Genomic DNA, 25,371 nt, shown 5'->3' on the forward strand with positions numbered 1-25,371 from the left:
TCCCAAGGGAATAGTGAGATAGTCTGAAGGGGATTTTCCTTCTCCTTAACTGGTTGGAATCAGGGTAGATTATGCACAGAATCTTGTTACCTCTATGAAGTCCTCATAAATCAAGAACGATTTCAACCGCAACAGTCTCCCAACCTTCTTCATCCCACTGGACACATATAGAGAGTGATGATGATAGAAAATTGTATTTGTGTAAATGTGTGGAGCTGCACGTGGCCACCCCAAGAGATGAGGGACTCAATGTTTTGGCCCCGCCTGTAACCCATGTGCCCAAATACACTGTCTGGAATGCTGTGTCACGGGCCCTCTCAAACCAGGGTGCTACCAGGAGTAAAACTAGATTAAGTCGTCTTCTCTTCTTGGCATCTGTCTCTTATTGGTAGGATAATTTCTCCTCACCCAAAACTGGAGATGCAGGTCACAACCTCCCTTTGTGCTCCACATACAGTGATGGTTTATTGTACAAAGGCTGCATGTAGGAGAGAATATACTTCTTTGGTTTGGTGTCTCTCTGTAAAGGGAGGACTGTTGGCTTCTACACTGTTGCTTATTTTGTTCTTGCTTATTTCTACATTTATCATGACTATTGTCTTCTTTCAGCATGCTTTATTTAATGGTATAGTACGCTTTGTTCCTTAATGATTAACATCCTAACAGCTGGTCAGGAAGCGAAATTCCAGCATTCAATACATCCTCTCAGTCTTTCTGTATGTACCATAAAAAGCAGAGTCATCCTTATAACGTCTTTTCTAATAATATACTCAAATTTCAGGTCCCATCTCCAAATGTCATAATTTTGCATTGTTAATAGATAGCAACTCACTTGAATGCTACCGTTCTAACAGCAGAGATGTAAGATCAGTATGCATCAGTCTAGTTAGTACAGTTTTTTCTTGCTGTTTATTTTATTTTTTGGCCACGAGGCATGTGGGATTTTAGTTACCCAACTAGGGATTGAACCCGTGCCCCCTGCACTGGAAGCGTGGAGTCTTAACCACTGGACCACCAGGGAAGTCCCTTGTTTACTTTTTAAATGAAGTATAGATTACATACAGTGAGTGCTAGTACATGTTTTGCACCACCCCTTCAGCAGGTATTTTTGGCATAGCTCTCACGTGTTAGGGCCTCTACTTGACCTGCTTTCTCCTCAGTTTTTGTTTCTCACCTAATCATCTTTATCTCTTCCCTCGGTACTTCTCTGACCCTGTATCTATTTTTCTCTTTTTTTTTGCCCATTTTCTTTTAATTTCCTCTTTTATCTTTTCTTCCTTTTCTCTCTTCCGTCATTATTTATTCTGTATTTCTCTAAAACATTTCTTTAGATTTCCATAATGTGATACTTTGATTATAATAATTACACTCATTACTCTTCCCCACATTCACAAGGGGTTGCTGAGCTTCTGATCTATCGAGGCTTATCGTTCCCACCTCGTGACAGGTGAGGAACTTCCTACTTTGCTGGTTCCACATCTGATGGCTGAGGTTACTGGGGGTGGATCTTGGAGGTATTCCTAGTGTCGGCGTCTGGGGTATGGGGATCCCTAGTCAGTGAGGGATTGACTAGTCAGTGGTTTTCCTAAAGACCAAGATGAGAAGGGCAAACCACACTATGAGAACAACAGGGTGGGGAAACTTTAGCGACTGAGATGTAGGTGGGAGGTAGGATGGTAGATCTGGAGAAAGTCTGAGAGCTCATGAGCAAGACACCAAAACAGCTGTTTTTATGATCCCTGTTCTAGTTCCCTGTTGCTGTGTAACAAACCGCCCCAACTTCAGTGGCATCAAACAACAAAAATCAGTCAGTGCTATTAGCTCTCAAAATTGTGGGGTTGACTGGGTTTTGGCAGGCGGATCTCAGTTGGGGTCTCTCATGTGGATGCAGTCAGGTGGGGGCTGGTACTGGAATCTGGGGTTAACGCGGGCTGTCAGCTAGGACTTCAGCTGCAGCCGTCAGTCAGAACTACATGTGACTTCTTCGTGTATCTGGGCTTCTGGACGGCATGGCAGCTGGGCTCTAAAAGCAAGTATTCAAAGAGAAATCCAGGAGGAAACTGCACTGCCTTTTATGATCTACTCTTAGAAGTCACAAAGTATCACTTCTGCTATACTCTGTTGGTTGAGATAGTCACAAAGGTCCACCCAGGTTCAAGGGGAAGAGACGCAGAGTCCACCTCTCGATGGGAGATGACAAAATCACATTGTCAAAGGAGCATGTGGGAAGGGAGATACTGTGGTGGCCGTCTTCGGGTGATCCAGTCTGCCACAGGCTGCCCTCTGCCACAGTGACTCACACCCCTTCCCCTCCCCAAGACCCTCAAGGACTGTGACTCTCTCTGTCCTTTCCCTTGATCAGAAAGAGTGAGTTTCTCTTGCACTTTTTCCTGTGTGTGCAACTTAAGCAGTTCTGAGTTCCAGGTTGTCCTGCATCTATGCCAAGAAATGTGGAAGGAAAAAGACCCAGGACACTCACCATCTTACTGGACCTTCTTGGAGTTTTGATTTCCCTCCCCAATCTACCTACTATTATTTCCTTTCAGTCTTCATTAGTTGCTTTATGTGTTCTGTCTAGGGTTTATAGATGGAATCAGTGGAAGAGAGACCGTGGAGTCTGCTTACTCCATCTTGACTGGAACCAGATCCAGAAGCCATTTCTTAATTTTAGATTTGCATGTCATCTGAGAATGAGAAACAATTTTATCTTCAAACTCAGCAAGACCTGTCACCTTTATATTGAAGTGTTTGTTCTTTAGCTTATCTTTATACCCTCTCATTTTAATGTAGGAGTTGGAAGAGGCCAGGTGGCACTGTCAACACTGTGCCTGGACAATTTTGTGGCTAGATCACATGGTTCATCGGTACAGTTTCTATTTTCCAAGTTACCATGGATGTCAATGTTGCTAAACTTCCCACCGCTGTATAAAAATGTCTCCTTCCTTCCAGATTCCAAAAATATTTTCCTCATGTTTATTTGAGCCTCCACCGACAGACGTTCAAGGCCAGTCCCAAAGCCAGTGCACGTGTTTTAGGTTTTTATTACAGCGTCACTCACTCTGGTTCCAAATTCTGCATCAGTTAAAGTTTGATCAGAGTTGCAAAACCACTTTAAGCAAAGTAAGGAATATATTGTGGGGATTAGAACACACATGATTATGGGAGCTGGTTATGCAGTCTGTGCAATCTGTCCATGCTGAGTCAAGACCTGGGCCTGAGTCAGCGGGATGGACAAGCTTCATGGGGTAGGCGGGGGGGGGGGGAGGTGGGGGAAGGATGCTAAGTGGAGAAGTGAAGATGGCAGGGACAAACTGGAACCTGTGTGGATGGATGAATGGGAACCCGTGTGTCCCACCTCGGTCTCTCACGCCTCCAGTCCTCCAAGTTCGGTGATGAAGGCGACCTGCAGAAGAGCTGGTGCGCTTCACTGTGGAGTTGCACGCAAACCTAACCAGGATTTGGAGCTGCTGCCCTCCATCGCCAGGTGAGCCAGCGGAGGCACCGCTGTGCTGGGAGCTGCCGCGGCACCTGACCCCACGTGGACCTTCTGACTTCCTGCAAACACTGCTCCCGTCTCACTTCTGCCTTCCAAATGTTGCTCAGGTTTTCTGGGATCCATAGTTCCAGCTTAGCTACACTGACATCGTACAAAACCACCACAGTCTCCAAGCTGCTGGCCAGGGGTTAGGGGTATAGCCCGAGAATGCACAGGAAGCGTTTGTCTCTCTGTAATGGCGGAGATTGGCCACTTGAGGATGTGTGTGAATCACGTGCAAACAACACATGTAAAGGTAGGAAAGTTAGTATTTATAAAACAGGGATACTACGAAACTAGCAAATAAAAATGAATAAACGTCCAGAATAAATTTTAATAAAGCTATTAAAGTGATGGTTAATGCTGTTCCAGCATATAGCAAACTGCTCATTAAGATGCTGATGGGTTTTCTGCATTAGTCTGCTGGGGCAGCCACAGCAAAGTGCCACAGACTGGGTGGCTGAAACAACAGAAGTGTATATTCTCACAGTTCCGAGTCTGAGATCCAGGTGTTAGCAGGTTGCTTTCTTCCGAGGCCTCTCTCCTTGGCTTGCAGACGGTGCCTTCTTGCTTTGTGTTCAGATGGCCATCTCTCTGTGGGTGCACCTGTTGGTGTCTCTGTGTCCTAGTCTCTTCTTATAAGGACACCAGTCATTGGATTAGGGCCCACTCTGATGACTCTACTTTAATTCCTTCTTTGAAGGTCCCATCTCCAAATACAGTCGCATTCTGAGGTACTGAGGTTTAGGACTTCAACATATGAATTTGGAGTGGGGGATACAATTCAGCCCATAACATTTTCTGTAGTACAGTAACGTTTGAGCAATACTACATGCTCTGTTTTCTTCTTGGAAATCCACAAAGTCTATTTGTATATGAAAGATTATACAAAGTCTTGAAAAATATCTAGTATTCATCTTTAACACACCCCACCATTTTATACATTTGTCGATAGTCCTAAACCATCTTTTGTCTCTTATACATTGGCCAGTAATGTTGAACAATTGCACGGTGATCCTACCTGCCAGCTGGTGGTGGCAGTCAGATAGGGAAATGCACGTGAGGCGGAGGAAAGCAAGTACAAACTAGAACGCAGGTCCAACTCTCATCAGAACCTGTGCTGCTCTTTCGGCCCCTCCAAGCCTCAAACTTTGAAGATGCTTGGTGAGTTTCTGTAGATCTACGCTGAGAGATCGCTTTGTAAGGGGGCAAAAGGGTTGGCCTTTGCCACATGGAATTGCCTCTTCCGACTGTACCAAGGGGATCTTCCAGACTGCTAGGGACCTGGAGTCTCCTTGCTCACCTATAGCTGCTGGCCTTTCACCTGGCCCAGCCTCTGCTCACTTCTTTGTTTTCTTGTTCTTTGCAGGTGAGGAAAGGAACAGAGCTGTGGACACCACTGGGGTGTGACAGGCAGCTGGGCAAGGATCCATCCAGGAAGGTGAGGCCAGGTCTCAATGGGTGGGGATGGGTGACAAAGGTTACTGGCTTGCACGGGCAGCTAGCTGTGCAGTGGCGGTGGAAGAAAGAGCCTCTGGCCACAGCCCAGCTCCAGAGGGCCCAGTCAGCCATCTAGCTGTATATACCACTTGCTCGGGCCTCTCCTGGTCCGTGGCCTACTTTCTGCTTCCTAATCTTACCTTTCCAGCCTAATGCTCATTTCAGCTAGAGTTCTTTCCCTGGGCCCATTCTGAGCAATTCCTGTGGCTCTGGCCTTGCAGGAATTATCTGAGTCAGACCCCAGACTCACCCCACACCTCAGCCAGGGGAGGACCCTCCCCGCTACCTTGGCACCTGCGGAAGCAGATGGTTCTTTCTGTTCTCGTCGTGCTCTCATTGTGAATCATCTCCAGGCATTGCAGGTAGAATTTGTCAGCTTCTAATGTCAGCTAAGCTTTCAAACTGGCATCTTCGCAGCCTAGTGAAGATGATATGATTTTAATGAAGTGTGCATCTCAACAGCGACTGACCCGGCAGGTTAGCACAGTAATAACAGCTTTTGTTTGAGCAAGGCACGGTGCAAGTTGCTTTACATGCTGCATCTCTACTCCTCACAAGAGAGCACGTTGTCCCAACTTTATGGAGAAAATGGGCTCCCAGAGAGCAGCTTCTCATGGCTAGAGCACGTCAGAGCATCAGCTTGGGCCCCTGGCTCCCGACTCCAGGGCCCGGGCGCTCACACGAGCCTTCACAGACATACTGGTTTATGTTAAAACAGCCCTTAGCACAGCATTGTCCTCACTGTCTGTGGAATTACTGCATTTCCCTCTAAATCCCAATTCCGAGTGAGTGCCTCTCCTCCCCCGGCCATAGCCTCTGTCAGAATGCTCCCCTCGGAATTCAGTACACTCAGTTCCATGAAAACCATTCGTACCCCGAGCCTGGTTCGCTGAGTTGCTTTGGGAAATATACTGTTTCCAAATTAAAACTGCCACATAAATGTGAGGGGAGGTATTGGTGCATTTCTCTCCCTGGCTGGCCGCGATCTGTTACGTCTGCACCTTTTCTTTTTCAGAATCTCCCTTTCTCATCGCTGCGTCCAGCAACGCCCGCCCTCCATCTCACAGAATGTAGTTGCATTTTAAGCCAACACCCCTTAAAATCTTACACATGTCTTTTCTTTTTAAGAACAAAATAATACACTTAAGAACATACCAATTTAACCAAATAGGCTTAATTGTGGGGCTGTCACAGCGGTGTGTATTTGGTAGAATATTGTGTTCTCGTTTCACCGTATTCAGAGAGGATGAGTGAGAGACTTTATGTTCCTTTAAGTCATAATTTACAAGGCAGTTTTACAAATGTTTTCTCACTGGCCCCTTAAGAATCTCTCAGAGGCTTAGACAAGTTGGTATTTCACAGAAGAGGGAGAGTGACTGTCCGTGATCCTGCAGCTGATGTGGAGAGAGAAGGCCTTCTGGTCTAAGACCTGTGCACTTTGACTCCACCTCACACTAAATTCAGGTCCTTTTTTCTCTTTTTTTATGAACATATATCCCCATATCTCCTCCCTCTTGCGTCTCCCTCCCTCCCTATCCCACCCCTCTAGGTGGTCACAAAGCACCAAGCTGATCTCCCTGTGCTATGCGGCTGTGATGCAAGAACACCTCACCCTCCTTCCCTTGTTCACACAGTACGCCAAGAGTTCTGGGCAGTGCCCACCGCTTCGCTGGCTATCGTCTGACAGGGCCGGGGAGGGTCTCTGAAGGCTCCTCTGTTCCCTGGAGCCTGGGAGGTGGAGCTCACCATCCCTTCCTGCAGCTCCGTAGGCTCTACTTTGCAGGTTAGGAGCATCCATTCACACCGACTGCAGGAGGGATCAGCAGCTCAGTGCGCTTCGGAGCCTGGCCTCCAGAAAGCTTCTCCTTTCCTCGCTGCTGCCAGAAAGGAAAGAAGGAACCTTCAATCCAACCTCTCTAGCCAGGGATCCTCTTGTAGGTAAGAGATGCGGTCTGATAGTGTATGACCTTCTGCTGGTTTTGCCCATGTTAAGTGAGACCTCATGGAACAAAGCAGCCATGCAAAGAGCTGGAGAAGAACATTCTAGGAAGAGAGAACAGGAACTAGAAAGCCCTGAGGAGAGAATGAACAGGGTGAGTTTTAGAAACGGGAAGGAGACCAGTGTGACGAAAGCGGGGTTCAGCAAACTTTTCTTGCCAAGGGCCAACTAGTAAATATTTTCAGCTTTTAGGCCAGTCGGTCTTGGTTGCAGCTACTCTGCTATTGTAGCGCAGAAGCTGCCCTGGACAATACACACACGGATGAGCATGGCTCTGTTCCAATAAAACCGTATTTGTGGACACTGTTAATTGAATTGCCTATCATTTTCACATGTCACAATAGAGTGTTCTTCTTTTGATTTTTTTCCCAACCGTTTAAAAATGTAAAAACCATTCTCAGCTCAGGAGCTGTACAAAAACAGGTAGTCGGCTGGGTTTTGCCCGTGTGCTGTCATTTGCTGACCCCAGGGCTAAAGCATGGGGAGCGAGTGGGAGAAAGATTAGTCCCAGACGGAGTGAGAGAGAACGAGGTGGGCGCAGGCCAGACCCCATGCAGGGGTTTTGTAGGCCATGGAAGTGAGAGAGGATTTTATTCTAATTGCCATGGGGAATGCCTGAGGGGCTTTAGGCAGGAGTGTGACGTGGTATATTTTAATAACACTCTGGTGCATCTGAGTCTAGAGTGGACCGCCAGGAGACAAAAGTAGAAGTAGAGATACCAGTAATTTTTAGGAGCCTTCCCCATCAGACCAGGAAGAGATGACAAAATCCTGGAATGGGAACTAGATCCCCAACCTCACAGGGAGTGGCCTACCGGGGGGATAGGTGTTTAAGCAGAGCACCTGCTACATAGCATGTTCTCAGTAAATGTACGTTCCCTACACTTTCCTTCCTTCTTTGGTGATAAAAAGGCTGGAATATGGGTTTGGTCCAAATCTCTCACCACTCTCAGAAAAATGAGTCATTCTACTAAAAATAAGTCAGATAATATCATGAAAAGTGAGTGGACACACACTTAAGTTTTGTTAATGACTCTGTGATAGGTTGTGTGTGTGTGTGTGTGTGTGTGTGTGTGTGTGTGTGTATTCATATTTTTGTTGAGCCACATGGAATAGCTAAAATTTTCTACTGATTAAGGTTTATCGAGATCACTGGCCTTATTGGTGCTCTGAAAATACATTTAGTTTTAATCTATTTAGTTGTCCTCATTAAAAGTATTAATATGTAAATCAAACCATCATGCTGTATGCCTTAAATTTATATAATGATGTATGTCAATTATTTCTCAATAAAACTGGAAAAAAGAATTAGTATATTGAAAAGGTTTTTAAAAATTATCCTTAAGTACTGAGAGAAAAAAACAAACTTGATCCTTTTGCCAGAATTAACAAAAACCAACCTTTATACACCATTCCATGTTCTCCCAATATCTTAATCTTACCTGACATTGAATCAGCATAAAAATGTAAGAAACACCAAAGTCATGAATTTGCCTGATATTGGCAAATTATCAACTTGGAAAGGGGGATGAATCACCCTGGATCCCATATGGGACCACATAAGACCACGAGGTTGAGATGAGGTGTGATAAAAATCTAACCAACCCAGAATCTGGGCATGAAGTAGACAGTTGTAGGGTTAAAGATTTTAGACCTATTTGATTTTATGTACTTAGAAAGGTAGAGGTGGTTAATCAGTAGTTATTAATATTATATTTACAGCAAAGCATACATACGACCGTAGTTCTTGGCCCAGGACGGCTCTGGGGAGAATCCTTCCTCGCCTCTTCCAGTTTCCCGTGGTTCCGAGCATTCCTTGGCTTTTGCAGCTGCATCCCTGTAGTCTCGCCTTTGTCCTCACGTGGATTTGTCCTCTGTGGGTGTGTCTTCTTCTCTTCTTTTATAAGGACACTTGGCTTTGGATTGAGGGCCCACCAGGATGGTCCAGAATGATCTCATTTCCAGATCCTTAACTGATGACAAGTCTGCTGTCATCTTTATTTATTTTTTATTTTTTTTGCGTTATGCGGGCCTCTCACTGTTGCGGCCTCTCCCGTTGCGGAGCACAGGCTCCGGACGCGCAGGCTCAGCGGCCATGGCTCACGGGCCCAGCCGCTCCGCGGCACGTGGGATCTTCCCGGACGGGGGCACGAACCCATATCCCCTGCATCGGCAGGCAGACTCTCAACCACTGCGCCACCAGGGAAGCCCTGTCATCTATATTTTTGTTGCTTTTTATATAATACCTTTTTCTTCTCTGGCTGCTCTTGAGATTTTTCTCTTTATCATGTGTTTTCAGAAATTCGGTTATGATTTGCCTCACTGTGTTTTATTGTTTGTTTGATTGATTGTCTTGCTTAAGGTTTGTTGAGCTTCTTGCATCTATGGGATTCATCAGACTTGGAAAATATTTGGTCATTATTTCCTCAAAGATGTTTTTCTGGCCTCCCCCCACTCCTCTCTTCTCTTTCTGGGGTTTCAGTTAAATATATGTGTGTCAGATTGCTTCGCATTGCCCCAAAGGATCACTCAGTCTTTATTTTCATTTTCTTTCAGTCTTTTTTTTTTTTTTTATCTCTGTGCTTCATTGTGGATAGATTGTATTGCTATCACTTCATATTCCCTGGCCTTTTGTGCCTAATCTGCTGCTATTCCTATCCAGTGAATTTTTTTGAAATAAACTTTTATTTGAGAAGAGTCTTAGATTTACAGAAAAACTGCAAAGATAGTACAGAGTTCCTGTATACTCCTCACCCAGTTTCCCTTATTGCTAACATTTTACATTACTGTGACATTTGTTACAGCTAATGAACCAACGTTAGTATATTACTATTAACTAAAGTCCATACTTTATTCAGATTTCCTTAGTTTTTACCTAATGTCCTTTTTCACCTCTAGGATGCCACATTACATGTAGTTATCATGCCTCCTTAGGCTTCGCTAGGTTGTGACAGTTTCTCATACTTTTTTGTTCTGGATGCCTTTGAGAGTTTTGAGGAGGTATTTTGCAGAATGACCCTCAGTTTGGGTTGGTCTGATGTTTTCCTCATGGTTAGACTGAGTGTATTAGTTTTTTTTTTTTGCTGTGGTAATAAATTACTACAAACTCAGTGGCTTAAACAATACAACACAAATATATTACTTACAATTCTGTAGGTCAGAAGTCCGACGTGAGTCTCACTGGGTCAAAATCAAAGTGTCAGAGGGCTGCATTCCTCTCCGGAAGTTCTGGGGGATTGTGTGTCCTTGTCTTAGCTTCTAGAGGCCATCTACAACCCCTTGGCTGGGGGTCCCTTCCTCCTTCTACAAACCGAGCAACTCTCTCTGACCTTCCATCTCTGACCTGCTACCATCGTCACATCTCTCTCTGTCTCTGGCGACAGGACAGTAAAAGGTCTCCACTTTTAAGGACTCATGTGATTAGACTGGGTTCACCCAGATAATCCAGGGAATCTCTGGATCTCAAGGTCCCTATCCTTAATCTCATCTGCAAAGTCTCTTTTCCCATAAGGTAATATATTCTGGGGTTTAGAATATGGACATTTTGGGAGCCATTATTCTGCCTACCACATTGTAGTTATGGATTTTTGATACAAAGGCCACTGAGTCATTTTCATTACATCATATTTAGGGTTCATGCTACCAACATGATTTATCACTGATGATGTTAACTTTGATCACTTGGGTGAGGTAGTTTCTCAGGTTTCTCCACTATAAAGTTATCTTTGCCTCTATTTCCATACTGGTCTCTTTGGAAGGAATTCACTAGGCGCATCCCACACTTAAGGGATTAGAATTATGCTCTGCCTCCTTGAGGGAGTAGGACCTACATAAAATTATTTGAAATTTTTCTATATGCATATTTGCATTTATTTATTTATTATCATTGATTTTTATTAGTATGGACTCATCAATATTTATTTTATACTTTGAGTTATAATCCAATACTTTTTCTTTCTTTTTTTGTTTTTTTTTTGTTCAAACTCTCTCAGCATAGGTCTTTCATTTGGCTCCTTTGTTCCTTTGACAATGCCTCCATCATTTTGTTTTTTTGAGAACTTTCTTGCTTTCTGTATATTCTCTGCCCCAGCTCTAGAATCTCATTTCTCCAAGAAGCCCTGGTTTCTTTTATTGGAGAATGGATTTAGAAACCAAGATCTGGTTCTGCGTTCATCCAGTTAAACTTTCAGATGGTGTACTTTTTATCTTAGAATTTTAATTTATTTCTTTTTGATATCTTCCTTTTCTTTTTCTCATTAGGTTCATATTTTCCTTTAAATATGTGTTCACAATTATAAGATCTTTAAAAAAATCTTTGTCTTCTACTTCCATCATATCTGGCTTTTATTTGTATCTATTCCTATTGCTTTTTTTTCTTGATTATGGGTCATGTTTTCTTACTTCTTGGCATGTTTAGTAATTTTTTATTAGATTTTAGACATTGTGTATTTTATGTTGCTGAATGTCTGAGTTCTTGTTTGCTTGATTTTTCATTTTTAATGAGTTTTTGGATTTGTTTAGGCAAATAGTTTTACTCGCATTTCAGCTTTATCCCTTCAAGACCTGATTTTAATTTTTCTAAGACATATGGAAAGTAGCCCCGCTCCAGCGTTTGTTCAGCCCTACCAGAGAGGCATAAATGGCTTGGCATCTCCATTCTGCCTGTGGGGAATTTGATCAATTCCAAGGTCTGTGTAAGCTCTGGGAATATTTCGTTTACCATGCCCCAGTCATTCTTTGTCCAGCCTTTTGGAGTTCTGGTTTCCACATGCCTAGTCCAGAACTCAGCAAACGCTAGAGGGGACCGTACAAATTTCTGGAGCTCTTTTTCTGTGTAACTACGTCTTTTTGGGAACTCTGCCTCTCAACTTCCATCTATCTAAGCTTCTCTGATGTCTGATCTTTGTTTCCTCAGTTTCTTCCCTGCTTCTATTTGGGTCCCCCCATCCCTGCAGCTGCAGCATGGAAATCACCTCCAACAGAAAGCCCAGGGCTCACTTCATCTGATTCCCTTTTCTCCAGGATCATTGTCCTGTGCTGCCTGAAAAACTGTTGTTTCATATGTTTTGTCCAGTTTTCTAGTTGTTCACTGCAGGTTCCAGTCTTGGGTGTTCAAGTCTAGTCCTTATTACTCTTTCATGGCCAAACTATCCCTTCCTTTTTTTTTTTTTTCCCTTCCTTTCTTAATTGTGATGATGTCTTGATATAGATCTTCACATCATATCTTCATTTACATATTGAGTTAGACATTGGGGTGCCTTTTAAATTTGGCAAATCATGTCCCTCAAAATTTCCTGAGGAATTTTCTTATGCCTCTACTAATTTCCTGTCCACGGTTATCTCAGTTCTCATCTTCTAAAATTTGTACTAGATACTGGATCTCTTGCAGTGAGTATCCATTTTTTATTATTTTTTCCTATTGTCCATTTCTTTATTATTTTATTATGCTTTATATTGAGATTTACTTGACTTTATCTTCCAGTTATTCTATAGAATTAAAAAAATGTTCCATCATATTTTTAATTTCTAGGAAACCTTTTGTATTCTCTAATTGTTCCTTTTAATATCATTTTTTCTTCTTTTGTAGATGTAATATCTTCTCTCACATCTTTAATGACATTAACATTTTTTGACATTTTCTTTCCTGCACCATCTTTGTTTCCTCTGAGTTCTTTGTTCTGTTTTTTTTTTCATCATGGTTATATTAGAGTGTCTCTTGGCCCTTGAGTGTTCACTCTTAAAAGTAAGGCACGAAAAAGCTCACCTGACCAGAAGCTCAGCATACATGTGTTGGTCTTATACACTGGTGGTCTTCACTGAGGCAGATCGGGGGACCAGTTGTTGTTTTTACCGAGGCCCTGCAAATATCACTGTTTACAAGTATTTTCTCTGGGGTAGCACCCTCCAGTCTCCTCTCTTGGAATTTTATTCTGGGTGTTGGTGTTCTGGGTCCGAGCAGTAGAAAAGAAATGGAGATTTCACTCTTCCACACACAGACTCCCTCAATTCTCTTGCTTCAGATGGAATTCCACCTCTGCTCACCTCAGAGTCTGGAGGGAGAAGAGAGGTCAACAAACTGCTTGGGAACTGGGTGGGGGTGGAGAACTGGAGGGATCAATTTAATCCTGCTGCCCCCTGCCCAGTTTCCCATTCCTGTGCTTTTCTGGGTTCTGTATGGAAAAAGTAGCTCACTTCTCAACTCCCTTTGCAGCCACTAAGGTTCGACCTTCCTTCTCTCTGCTTAGTCTTTGATATTCATCTTTCCAAATTCTCTCTCCATGTACTGTGGGCACAGACATCTCCTAGTTTCCGAATGATGGATATGCATTTCTGTTACCTGTTTTCCTTGATGTTTCTTGGTGAATTTTGAGAGAAGGTGGTTGGGTGGGTATGTCTTTATTCTGTCATTCTGAAACCAGAGTCTCCCACATTTTTGTAGCAGAAAACAGCACTCTTATAATTCCTTTATTTTTGTTTCATTAAAGCCTAAACTTGGAGATAAATTAAATTTTAATCTAATCTGAGCTTTATACTGGCTAACAGGAAGAAATGAAGTATATAGAAAAAGGGTTAGAGGTCATCAAACATCTAGATAAAACATTAGCTTAGTGCACAGGTGTTTTGCCTACGTGACCACAAGCTAAACATCTGAGCATTAGATTTTTTCTTCTTCAGTTTTCACCAGCTGTCTGGTATCATGGAATCATCATAGCCATGTAATTAAAGTAACTTGTGAGCGGAATGCTGATTTAACAAATAACTTGAGGCTACTCTTCTGTACATGCTGAACGTAGCCATGGACAGAACCACTACATTACATCAGCCCGTCCGCTGATACATGCCCTAACCTAAGAGCGTCCAAGGAATTCACATCTGCAGGCACTCATCTGGTGACTGTCACCTTTCGCTTTCATTCCATGGAATCAGTTAAAGTATCCCAAGAAAATAGTTCTCAGCCTATAGTTTTAGAGGCCAAAGAGCTGCCTTAGCGATCTTCTTAAATGCACATATTTCTTCCACATGTTGGATGTAGGAGTCTTTCTGCCCCCATATCCACTTTTTAACTGAAAAAACTAGTTTCCTAACTATACCAATATATTTAATGTATAATTCAACAAAATCCCTTTGGCCTAAACACAGAACTGGCGTGGACTGTAGGACCAGATGAATTTGTTAGATGGGTGTTCTGTGTGGGATGAGAGGACGTTTTAAAGTCTGAAAGCTTCTGTGAAGGATTTTTAAAGCTGGCTATTAAGTATACACACACACACACACAAATCTATTTTTAATTTCTCATTTATTTATTTATTGTGTGAACATTTTTTTATTTTAATTTTTTTTATTGGGGTATAGTTGTTTTAATTGCTTATTTATTTTTACCCTATTCTTTAAGGTACAGCTCAAATCCCACTACCTGCAGGAAGCCTGAGCCGTTCTTTGGTATCCTTACTACGCTTCGTTGTTTACCACGTGAAATCATTTATTTTTGTGCTTGACTGATGAAGGTGTCATGCTGATGTAATGGGCACCTATCACTCGGTGAATAATCCTCAGAATAGGTACAGAGAAAACTGGACTAAGGTCCCTACTTGTCCTGAGGCCACTGAACTGATATCATGGACATACCAGTAATGTTGAACAGAAACGCACACAGCACCTTCTCAAAGCGTATTCAGTGGGCCAGACTCCAGCAGCTGTTTTCTTCCCTCCGGTGAATGCATCCAGCCTGCCTGGAGGGGAAGCCGTGTTGGTTCTGTAAGATGCTGTAGGAGAATCCATCAGGGTGAAGCAGAGAACCCTTAACAAGAGCAGGGCTCAGGCTGGCATGAGAGCAACAGCCTTCATTCCCCCAGCTTTACACTTCAGGAAACTCCTCCTTACCTTTCAGGTAGCAGATATACACAGAAAGGGCCACGACGGGCCTTTCCCATAGGGAAAGCAGGAGGCCCTTATAGGGAAGTGAAATGCCAGCCTGCTTAAAAGTGTCTCCATCGTGGGTCTATTAGGTGGCTCTGGGTTAAAGCACTCTTACCAGAAGGGCCCTGAAGTGACATAAACATAGTGGACACTCAAGAAGAGTCTATTGGGCTTCCCTGGTGGCGCAGTGGTTGGGAGTCCGCCTGCCGACGCAGGGGACGCAGGTTTGTGCCCCGGTCCGGGAAGATCCCACATGCCGCAGAGTGGTTGGGCCCGTGAGCCATGGCCGCTGAGCCTGCGCGTCCAGAGCCTGTGCTCCGCAGCGGGAGAGGCCACAACAGTGAGAGGCCTGCGTACCGCAAAAAAAAAAAAAAAAAAGAAAAGTCTATTGATAATTATCAAGGGCAGTTTCTCTCTCTTTTTCTCTCCTTCTCTCTCTCTGACACACATATGATACCAAGCAAAACAGAAATCAGAAATCAAAGTGACTTTAATCTTTCTCTTTAATCTGCTCTGTATTTCCAAATTTTCATTTTCTTTTAAAATTAGCATCTTTTTCCTCAGTACAAAAATAAAGAAAAAAATTAGTAGCTCACCTGTCCTTAAGGTGACCATTATTAACAGCTTCATATCTACACCTTTATCCTTTCGAATTCAAACTTTTTTGGGGGTGTCCACTGTTGTCTTTGCAAAAAGGAGATCAAAATAGGAACCTTTCTTTTCATCTTGATCTTCATTCTTTATAATACATCCTGGTCCCCTGTCCAGAACAACAGATATTCTTAATTTGTTCTTTTTTATTGGTGCATAACATCCCACAGAATGGATCAACCCCAGTTTATTCAATCATTCAGTTATCAACATTCAAGTTCTTTCTGATTTTGTCACTACAGAGAAGTCTGTATTGCTCTAATATTCTTCTATAATCATGTATTATTTATATTAGAAAATATCATTTAGACTATAAAAATAGAGAGATAATTACTATAAAGTCAAGAAACAGATGCTGAATGAACAGATAAATGAATGTATTAAAATGTTACCTGGGAGTGGGGCCACATGCCATTTCTACCTTGAAATAATCATCTTTGCACTGTGGGCCCTGACTCCCAACGTGGACTGCAAATGCCTCAAGATCAGGAAGCAGGCCTCTTTCTTCCTCATCGCCTCCAAACTGCTGAGCACGGTTCTGCGGAGGGTGGGCAGCCGCAGGCCCACACAACGCACTGAGCCCTCATAGTGTCTTTTGAAAACAGCTGTCTAGATTTCAGAATGCAAGTTTCCCACGTGTACGATGTTATAAAATGGTGTATTCCCGGGCCAGCCCACAAACTCTTATTTTAACCCATAATGAAGGAAAACTATATACTTTTACCATCATGGTTTCTTATTATTTCTGTGGGAAAAATGTTCTGAATTGAGTTTCTGCATGCAGAGAATCCTCCTCTACTCTGTGTGTGTGTGTGTGTGTGTGTGTGTGTGAGAGAGAGAGAGAGACAGAGACAGAGACAGAGACATCCTACCCTTTACTGCCTTCAAATGAGTTGTTTTCTCTCCCTTCTGCCAATCCTGTTATATGTGGAAGTTGAGCAAGTAAAATAGGAAATATGATGACTAAATGTGGAAGTGCCAGAAAGAAGAAAGGCAAAAAAAGAAAAAATTTAACATAAAATTTTGATAATTTGCTTAGAGTCTTCATTCATGTTTGAGATCTAAGAATTTGAATTTGATTGCTAAGAATATAGTAATATTCTTGCATACAAATGAAATGAAACTACAAGTAGAAGAGATTCTTTAGTTGTTATAGATTTCTCCTAAGTCAAACTTTTTCAAATGGCATATTTAAAACATGATGTGAATCAAAGCAAAAGCTTATTTAAATATTAATAATGATTATGGAATGTATCACTTATTAATAGCCATTGATCTGGACACACGTTAGTTTGTTTTTATATGTTCCTTTGGAGAGTCCTGTTTGGAGAGTCATTAAAAATGAATATTTTGATAAAATTAAAGACTGGGAGAAACTATATAGCATTTGTAGGAAAAAATTATCTTCTACACAGAGATTTAAAAATTCTTATAAGAATGTAGTGTAAAATATAAGATGTATTAACCAGTGCTTTGTTTTTTGAAGTCCCAAGGATAAAACTAGCTAAAACTTACAAGTCGGGCTTCCCTGGTGGTGCAGTGGTTAAGAATCCGCTTGCCAATGCAGGGGACACAGGTTTAAGCCCTGGTCCGGGAAGATCCCACGTGCCATGAGCAACTAAGCCTGTGCGCCACAACTACTGAGCCTGTGCTCTAGAACCCGCGAGCCACAACTACTGAAGCCCGCACACCTAGAGGCTGTGCTCCGCAACAAGAGAAGCCACCGCGATGAGAAGCCCACGCACTGCAACGAAGACCCAACGCAGCCAAAAATAAAATAATTTTTAAAAAACCTTATAAGTCCTTTACATAAAAATCATAAGCATATCAAGAAATAATTTTCTAAAATCACCTATAAAAATATATTAAAATGTTTACATTAATAAAAGGAAAATCTATTCTTAAAAATGTTAATTTTTCAAAAGGAAAAAAATCACCCATAGTTCCATCCCTCAAAGACAACCACTATTAATGTTTTGATGTAGTTCCTTTTCACCTTACTTATATGAACATCTTTAGGGTGACCTTACTGTACATATAAAACTTTGTTTTCCTTTTACCCTCAATGGAGCATAAATTTCCTGCTATCTTACTTAAGTTCATCATAAGCAGAAATACCAGTAAGAGTGTATATGTGGTAAAATATTTGTAAGCATTGTAGAAAATGACAGGGCTAGGGTAGTGTTCCTCTAATTTCTCAATGAGGGAAAAGGCTTGGTCAAAAGTGTCATATAAACATGGCATCAACCACATACATTGTGAAACGAGTCGTCATGAATCTGTTGGTTCTGCATCCCTAAAAAGATGAAAAGTTCTCATCAAGGTAGGAAATAAAAACAAGGAAATATGGAGACAACCTGAGCAACTCAAGTGAGGGTGAACCTACAATGTTGGCCCCTTCGCAGAGGCTGGCTCCGCCCAGCCACCTAGCATGAACTCACCCATCAACCCTCCCTCGGGCGTCTGTTCCTGGGTCTGCGTATTTCTTTCTCTCCTTCAGTCTTAAGGTTCTTCACTTATGGTTTGTCGCGTTTTCTTTCTTATCTCCAGTTATAGGAAAATGAAGCAAAACTAACTGCCAGTAGTATTGGTGGCTTTGATCTTTTTTCCATTTTTTTTTTAAAGCGACAGAACCTTTTCCCCAAATGAAATCTTACGCAGAACCTCAATATGTAAAACAGGAAAGAAAGTGATATATTTTTTTTGGTTGTCGGGAAAGAAGTGGTGCTAAAAACCCAGCATCCACAGCTGGACATTGACAAAATATATGGTGGGCTGTTTAAACCAATATTTGCTTTCAAATTACAAAACATCCAAGGCAAATCGTGAAGTTTTACTTACGCCGATTGTTCTGCCAACAAAAATTCAGTTTTGTGGAAACTATTTATTACACACAAGGGGTTTCTGATGGAAAAGAAATTTGAAAATTTTTAGAAATCAAAAAAAGAAATACATTTGAAACCATTAAATTTTGGAATGAATGTTGATTTTGTGGTGACACAATCTCTGAAAATTATCATCATTCACTCAAAACAGGAAAATAGCACGTGCCTGGAATCCACAGTTGAATATATCTTCTTTTTTTTTTAAGGGAAGTTTTTATGGGGATAGGGTAAGAAGAATGAAGTAAAAATTTACTTCATTTATTTGTGGAGATGAAAATCAGACAGAAAGTTAAAGGGAAAGAAATACCTTAGGAATGCCAAAAAGAAATGAAAAAGAATTAAACTGTTTCAAAATATCCCCAATGCATTGTTTCCTCAACAAATTCACCATGTAATGAACTGAGAGGTCAGTGCAAGAACAGTTACAAATTCTTCTGAGAAATACACAAATTAAGAAATCCTTGCATTTCACAAGGATTCCCAAGGACAGTTGGGAAATTTATAGCGTGACCTTTTAAAACCACAGAACCCTTCAAAATCTTCCCATTGATCTTAGAATAAAATCCAAAGTCCTTGATCTGGCCTCTGCCCACCTGCCTGTGTCCTTCTTACCCTCATTCAGAACTCTTAGGTCACATTCACCTTCTTTTGGTTTCCAGAATATGCCAGACCCTTTTGCTTTTCATGGCCTTTGTGTTCAGTCTTCCCCCTGGCTCGGGGCTTCATCACACAATTGATATCAGTTACGTGTTGAAGTTTGTCCCCCTCAAAATTCATATATTGAGATCCTAATCCCCCAATACCTCAGATTGTCTTTGCAGATGTAATGAATTAAGATGAGATCATATTGGAGTATGGTGGGCCCCTAATCCAATAAGACTAGTCCCTATAAAACGGGGAAATTTGGATACAGACACACATCCAGGGAGAACACCACGTGAAGATGAAGGGAGAGATGGAGTGATGCTGCTACCAGCCAAAGAATGCTCAGGATTGCTGGCCAACACCAGAAGCCAGGAGGCAAGGAACAGATCCTTCCCCCATAACCCTCAGAAGGAGCCAACCCTGTGGACACCTTGATCTGGGACTTCCAGCTTCCAGAACTGGGAGGCAATGCGTTTCTGTTACTTCCGCCACCTGGCTTGTGGTACTGTGTTATGGCAGCCCCAGGAAACGAATACAGTCTCCTCTCCTCCAAGTTTTGGCTTAAATGTCATTTTCTCCTTGAGAAACCTTCCTTGACCACCTAGATCCCCCAGTATTTTCTATCCAAAGTCGTGTTTGTTTCCCTCAGAACACGGATACAAATCTTTAACTATTTTCTTGGTTTGTTTGTCTGTCTGTTGACATCACCCCCACTAGAATGTAAGCTTCAGGAGAGCAGGGGTTGGTCTTGCCTTGTTCTTACCTGAGGAGCACGGCTAGGAAATGTCTTGGAGTTGCATCCAGGAGAAGGAGGCAGCGCCGAGAGGTGTACGTGCACCTTTTGGATGTAGTGGAGATGAAACTTTCTGAGGAAGTAGGAGTATTTAAAAATACTGTCAATCCTTTGTTTTCTGACTCTTCTGTCTTTCTGATTGGCAAACTTCCAAACATTTTCCAATAGGATAAGGTGTGTTATTCAAAATGCTCAGAAGTTTTGGGACAAAGAGAACAGACTGAACATCATCAAGGTTCACATGCTGTGAATGAGCTTATAGGGAAATGGTGGAAGCTGTAACAAAACTTCTTCAAATATTCAGATTCAGTGAATTATGTGGTTTGCTGAATTTATGTTACAAACTGGAAATTTATTTTTAAAAAATTTTAAAATTTTATTTATTTTTGGCTGCGTTGGGTCTTCATTGCTGTGCACGGGCTTTCTCTAGTTGTGGCAAGCAGGGGCTACTCTTCATTGCGGTTCGCGGGCTTCTCATTGCAGTGGCTTCTCTTGTGGAGCACAGGTTCTAGATGCGCGGGCTTCAGTAGTTGTGGCATGCGGGCTCAGTAGTTGTGGTTCGTGGGCTCTAGAGCGCAGGCTCAGTAGTTGTGGTGCACAGGCTTAGTTGCTCCGGGGCATGTGGGATCTTCCCGGACCAGGGCTCGAACCTGTGTCCCCTGCATTGGCAGGTGGATTCTTAACCACTGCGCCACCAGCAAAGTCCCTAAAATATTTTTAATACTTGAAACTATTATAGTGATTTTTTCTAAAGAACCTCAAGGCAAGGCTATAGGCACTTTTTCCTTCTGACTTTAAAAGCAGTACTTTATAGTTTATTACCTTAGAGAAATAATGAATATTTCAAATCCATTTGGGATAAGACAGAGAAATTATAGCAAAAAAAATTTTTTTTGAAGTTTTCAAAGTTGAAAGCCTTCCTTTTGGACGAGAAAAATTCACTCATCTCTCTCTCCCTCTCTGCCCCCATACACACACACACACACACACACACACACAATCATCTTGGCACTTTTAAAGAGTATTTCTTCCCTTACGTCATCAAAAGAACAGGACAAAATTAATATTTGTTACTAAGGATTGGGCAATATATTGCTCAATTTAAATTCATTATTTTCAGAGAATAATTGCAACAAAATGCACCTCATTTTAGAGTTTCTAGCAAAATGGAAGAAACTGTTACATGAGGTAATAGATAAGAATTTCTCCAACTTGATGCCTATGGTCCCTGAACTTTGATTGATGGCTTTTTCAACATCTTTGCAGTTCTACTGTTTCAACTGCAATCTAATGTGGCTGTATATTTATTCAGTGTGGACTTCACAATGATATTCTTTGCTTTGTATTGGCCAACTGCTCTGGCAAGTGTGGAACACTCATTTTCCATGATTTTATAACCTCTGCTAAATTACAGCAGCGTGGAAGAGAGCCTTGGTGGCCAGGACCGAAGTGGTACCAGAGATACTGTGGGGAAAATTAGGGCATCAACTGACAGACTGATGAGGGGGGCACTGATTTAATCACAGCTATAAATACTTAACCCTTTAGTGAGCATGCCATCATATTCTACATTCATAACTTTAATGTACAGTTGTAAAGACTGCGATTATAGATGGAGGTGACGTCCGAGTCATTACTAGGATGATACAATGGAAATTAACATTCCAATTTACTAGACTGTAAGAAAACTTCTTGAAAGGCAGAGATTTTCATTTGTTTTGTTCACAAGAAAAGTTCTTGGACATTCAATAAATGATTATTACTTGACTCAATAAATGATTCGATAAATTATTATTACTTGACTCAATAAAGGATTATTGCTTGAATAATTATTTTATCAAACTATTCTCATTTATCAGAAAAATAAATTAAAAACCCATTTGAGAGGGGCTAACCTTGAATGTATCTTTAAGCTTCAATCATGGAGAGGTCAGTTGCTGCATGGCCAAGTAACCAGTCCTTTCTCGACTCCCTTGAAAAGAAATGAGTTCTGATGCATCCAGGTAGACGGTCCTAGGATGTCCATCCTGCAGGTGAAACATAAACATGCCTCACTCAGGAGCTCACTCTAGTTTCAATATACTACACTGCTCAAACAACATCTGTTGCTTTAGATCAGGTGTTTGGTCAGATTTCTTTGGTATGGCCAAGGCTGTTTTTTCCAGAAACTTTCAAAAAGGTTATATTTTGCTATACTGATCCATTTTCCACAGAGATTTATGACTGTATGCATCTCATCAAAGGGCTAAAATATTTCTTGATGATGTATATCAATACACAGTGGATTTGGGGGTCAGATTTACATGTCTTCCAGCGCATAAGAACAGAATGAAATTCAGTCTACGTTTTATGAGTTTAGGGGCCTGGAAATTGGAAACATACCCATGTCCAGGGAGCTCCAGGGGCTCAGGAAAGGTGGGAGTTGGTGATGCCTCCCAGTTTCCTGGCTGGTTAATGAAGTGACAAATACAAGATGGTGGGGAAAGATGTTATGAGTTTAGTTTTGGACATAACTAATTTGTTGTACCCGAGGAACATCTAGAATAAATGCATCCAGAGCTTAGAAATTATAGATTATGGAGTTATCACCAAATAGTGATTATCTGAAGCTTTGGATGTGGGTGAGAGCGCTCAAAGAGAAAGCATGTAGAATGAGAAAATAGGAGGGGTGAGGACAGAATATCTAGAAACACCATAATTTAGGAGGCTGGCAGCAGAAGGGGAGCCAGCCGAGAAATAAAACAGGAGAAGGTTGTCACATAGGCATCAGGCAGTATGATGGGAATTATTAAATGATACAGAGACGCTGAGCAGATGAGGACTGGAAATGGCCCTTGAGAAAACTTACTAGAGGGACTTCCCCGGCGGTCCAGTGGGTAAGACTCCGTGCTTCCACTGCAGGGGGCACAGGTTCGACTCCTGGTCAGGGAACTAAGAGCCCTGCATGCTGCGTGGTGGAGCCAAAAAAAAAAAAAAAAAAATTACTAGAAGGAAATACATAAAAATATCATCAGGTCTATTCCTTACTGGTAAGATTGCAGGTGTCATATTTTCTTTTCAACTTTTCTGTACTTCCTGCATTCTGCACAATAGATATCGATTACATTTATATTAAAAATACTCTGATAAAGTCTAAAATATGTTTTGAGAACCCAGGGCAAGGAACTATTAATTCCCAAGTAGTCGAGTGCCTCTGTGCTGGACACCATGCTAAGGATAAAACAACGAACAAGAGGATGGCTCTGTTGTTTTACCAAAAGGAATGGAAGCTGGGTTGACAAGGGAGGGGTGTAGAGCTTGTGGGGCACAGTAGCAAGAGATGGGGCTGGAAAGGAAGTTTGGTGCCAGATTATAACGGGCTTTTTATGTCTTGTCAAATAATATGGACTTTATTCTGAAGGCTGTGGGGAGATTTTTGAGGGGTGGAGTTTGGATTGCAATCGTGCTTCACCTGAAGTTGATTTTCTGCTTAACCCGGCTGTTAACCTGGATGAGCCCTAGTTCAGAAGCCCAGTTCTGAGGCCACTGCCATAGCTGAATAAAGGCGATGCAAAGGGGATGGAGGAGGGGCCAGGCCCAGAGAGATTTGGGATCAGCATCAACGGGTCAGTAGGATACTACCGATTGGATGTGTGTTGGGGGGAAGGAAAACATTAAGGACTACTGGGTTTTTAACTTGGGCCCATGGGTGGTAAAGAGGAACAACTGTCCTACAGAGTTTGTATACAGTTACTCTAATCACCTATAATAGTCATTGCTTTACGAAATAAGAAAGTGGCTGGCTGGGTCAAATAGTATTCTATGAGGGGATAAGAAATAATGGTGCATGGGAAATCTATTTTTGAGACCACGGCCACAAAACAGAAGCGTAAACCCTCAGCTGTCTCCTCACCAAAAGCATTGAGATACTTTTCTTTTTCCAGTCCATAGAACTGAATACTTCTGTGACAAAGAGGGTGTTGGAGCTATGTTTTTAGAAAAGTGTTTACATATATGTAGCTCTGGCCTCTCAGGAAGGGACTTTCTGTGTCGGGGAGAGAAGTTTGGGAGAAGGCCAATGAAACTGCATGTGGGGGAAGAAACAGGTATAACCAGGTGAGAATCTATACTTTAAAACAAGGGACCCCAGAAACGGCAGATCCCAAGTGAACTGTATTAGTTTGAGCTAACACACCTTGAAGGTGACGGGTGCTGCCCCTGTATTCTTGCATTCTCTCACTCATCCCCATTTCAAGGCATTGAATACTGAGGCGTTAGGTTAAGCAACTTCACTGGGGATGCCCAGCTAGTAAGTTAAAGAGGCCAGATTTGAACCTAGCTGCATGTACTACAGTATAAAACCCCTCTCCTGGACCAGCCACATTAAGACATCTTTCAGGAAAATTAGCTCTCACCCTTGCCCATCTCATCCTGCAGGGAGGGAACTTCTGTTGCACACTCAGTCTGGGAGGACGCTGCTGGTGACTTACTAGGGGAAGGCCTTCCTTTTCGCCCCCAGACAGAGCTCCAGGCGGTGTCCCTGATGACAGCTGCCCTTCAAATGGTTACACACTCAGCTACTGATAAGGGTTCAAATAAAGTTAAGGATGCGTTATTGGCCCAGTTACTGCACTAGTATCTAAGTAATGCTCTCTCGTCAGTTAATTGCTCCTTGTATTCCTTGGAAGTGGGCAGTGTTACAAAGTGAATTTTTATTCACTCAGAAAACAGGCTCTAAACACGGCTGACACCTGCCCCACCAACTGCATGGCAAGAGCTTTGCCTCCCCGACACGCCCTCCTCCTCCCTCCTTCCCTACCTTCAGGTGACCCTTAGGATGGAGAGTCAGGTAGGTACCTGCGGTCCCCTCCTACCGCCGCCAGCTTACGGCCGGAACCCAAGCTCGCGCCCAGTACCCCACCCCCCGGACCCCCACTCGAGTGTGAGCGCCCGGGTGTGCGAGCAGCAGACTCACGCGCAGCCGCTTGTTGCTCCCGCTGCCGCGACGTGGGTAAGTGAAAATGAAATTGACTTTTCTGAGAAATGATGAAAGCGGCGCTGCCTGCCAATGAACAGCGGCGGCGAACTTCCGCACCTCCAGGCCGGGCAGCTCGCGCCCTCCCTCCGCCTCCACCTCCCAGTTGCACAAGCTTGAAACAAACACTGGGGAGGAAGGGCGGAGGGAGGAGGGCGGAGGGGGGAGCGAGCGAGGGACGGAGGGAGGGAGGGAGCGAGGCACCGGGAGGGCGGGGGGTGGGGGGATTTCCAGCCTCAGCGCTTCGCAGTTTCCTCTCCTTGTTTTGCTTTCGATCTGGACTGTTCTCAGGCAAGCCGGGGAGTAACTTTTAGTTTTGTTCCTGCGATTATTCAACTGACGGGCTTTCATTTCCATTTCACACATCCTAGCAACACTTAAGCCTTGCGGAATTGTATTGATAGCGTGAAAAAGCACACTGAGAGGTAACAT

General features: G+C 42.6%; 1 protein-coding gene and 2 long non-coding RNA genes across 22 annotated transcripts in view; 2 read left to right on the top strand and 1 right to left on the bottom strand.

Moving 5' to 3' along the window:
• Positions 1-17,386, top strand: part of LOC117197423 (uncharacterized) — a 41,586-nt gene extending 24,200 nt beyond the window's left edge. The window contains exons 1-3 of one of the 2 annotated variants that reach the window (XR_007474675.1): positions 3,311-3,484; positions 4,905-6,973; positions 14,428-17,386. This is a non-coding gene — a long non-coding RNA (uncharacterized LOC117197423). Of the gene's footprint in view, positions 1-3,310; positions 3,485-4,904; positions 6,974-14,427 lie in introns of those variants that run through there. The other variant, XR_007474676.1, reaches the window with a different exon arrangement.
• LOC125962847 (uncharacterized) lies at positions 9,570-25,064 on the bottom strand. Of its 18 annotated transcripts, none has more exons than XR_007474670.1 (7): positions 24,320-24,699; positions 22,774-22,872; positions 21,821-21,952; positions 19,896-20,631; positions 18,444-18,506; positions 15,548-18,266; positions 9,570-15,300 (listed from the first exon to the last, which is right to left on the bottom strand). It is a non-coding gene; the product is annotated as an uncharacterized LOC125962847 (long non-coding RNA). The 18 variants fall into 18 exon arrangements; XR_007474671.1 differs by having other exon boundaries at positions 15,548-15,711; positions 17,858-17,898; positions 18,044-20,631; positions 24,320-24,698; XR_007474661.1 differs by adding an exon at positions 24,880-25,064 and having other exon boundaries at positions 15,548-20,631; positions 24,395-24,484.
• A 102-nt stretch (positions 25,065-25,166) lies between these two features.
• Positions 25,167-25,371, top strand: part of IRF2 (interferon regulatory factor 2) — an 84,633-nt gene continuing 84,428 nt past the window's right edge. For both annotated transcript variants that reach the window (XM_033409278.2, XM_004281737.4), the window contains exon 1: positions 25,167-25,364. The gene's annotated coding sequence lies outside the window, so the exon portion shown is untranslated. The remainder of the gene's footprint in view (positions 25,365-25,371) is intronic.

Source organism: Orcinus orca, chromosome 21, assembly GCF_937001465.1.
Source record: "Orcinus orca chromosome 21, mOrcOrc1.1, whole genome shotgun sequence".
Lineage (NCBI taxonomy): Eukaryota > Metazoa > Chordata > Mammalia > Artiodactyla > Delphinidae > Orcinus > Orcinus orca.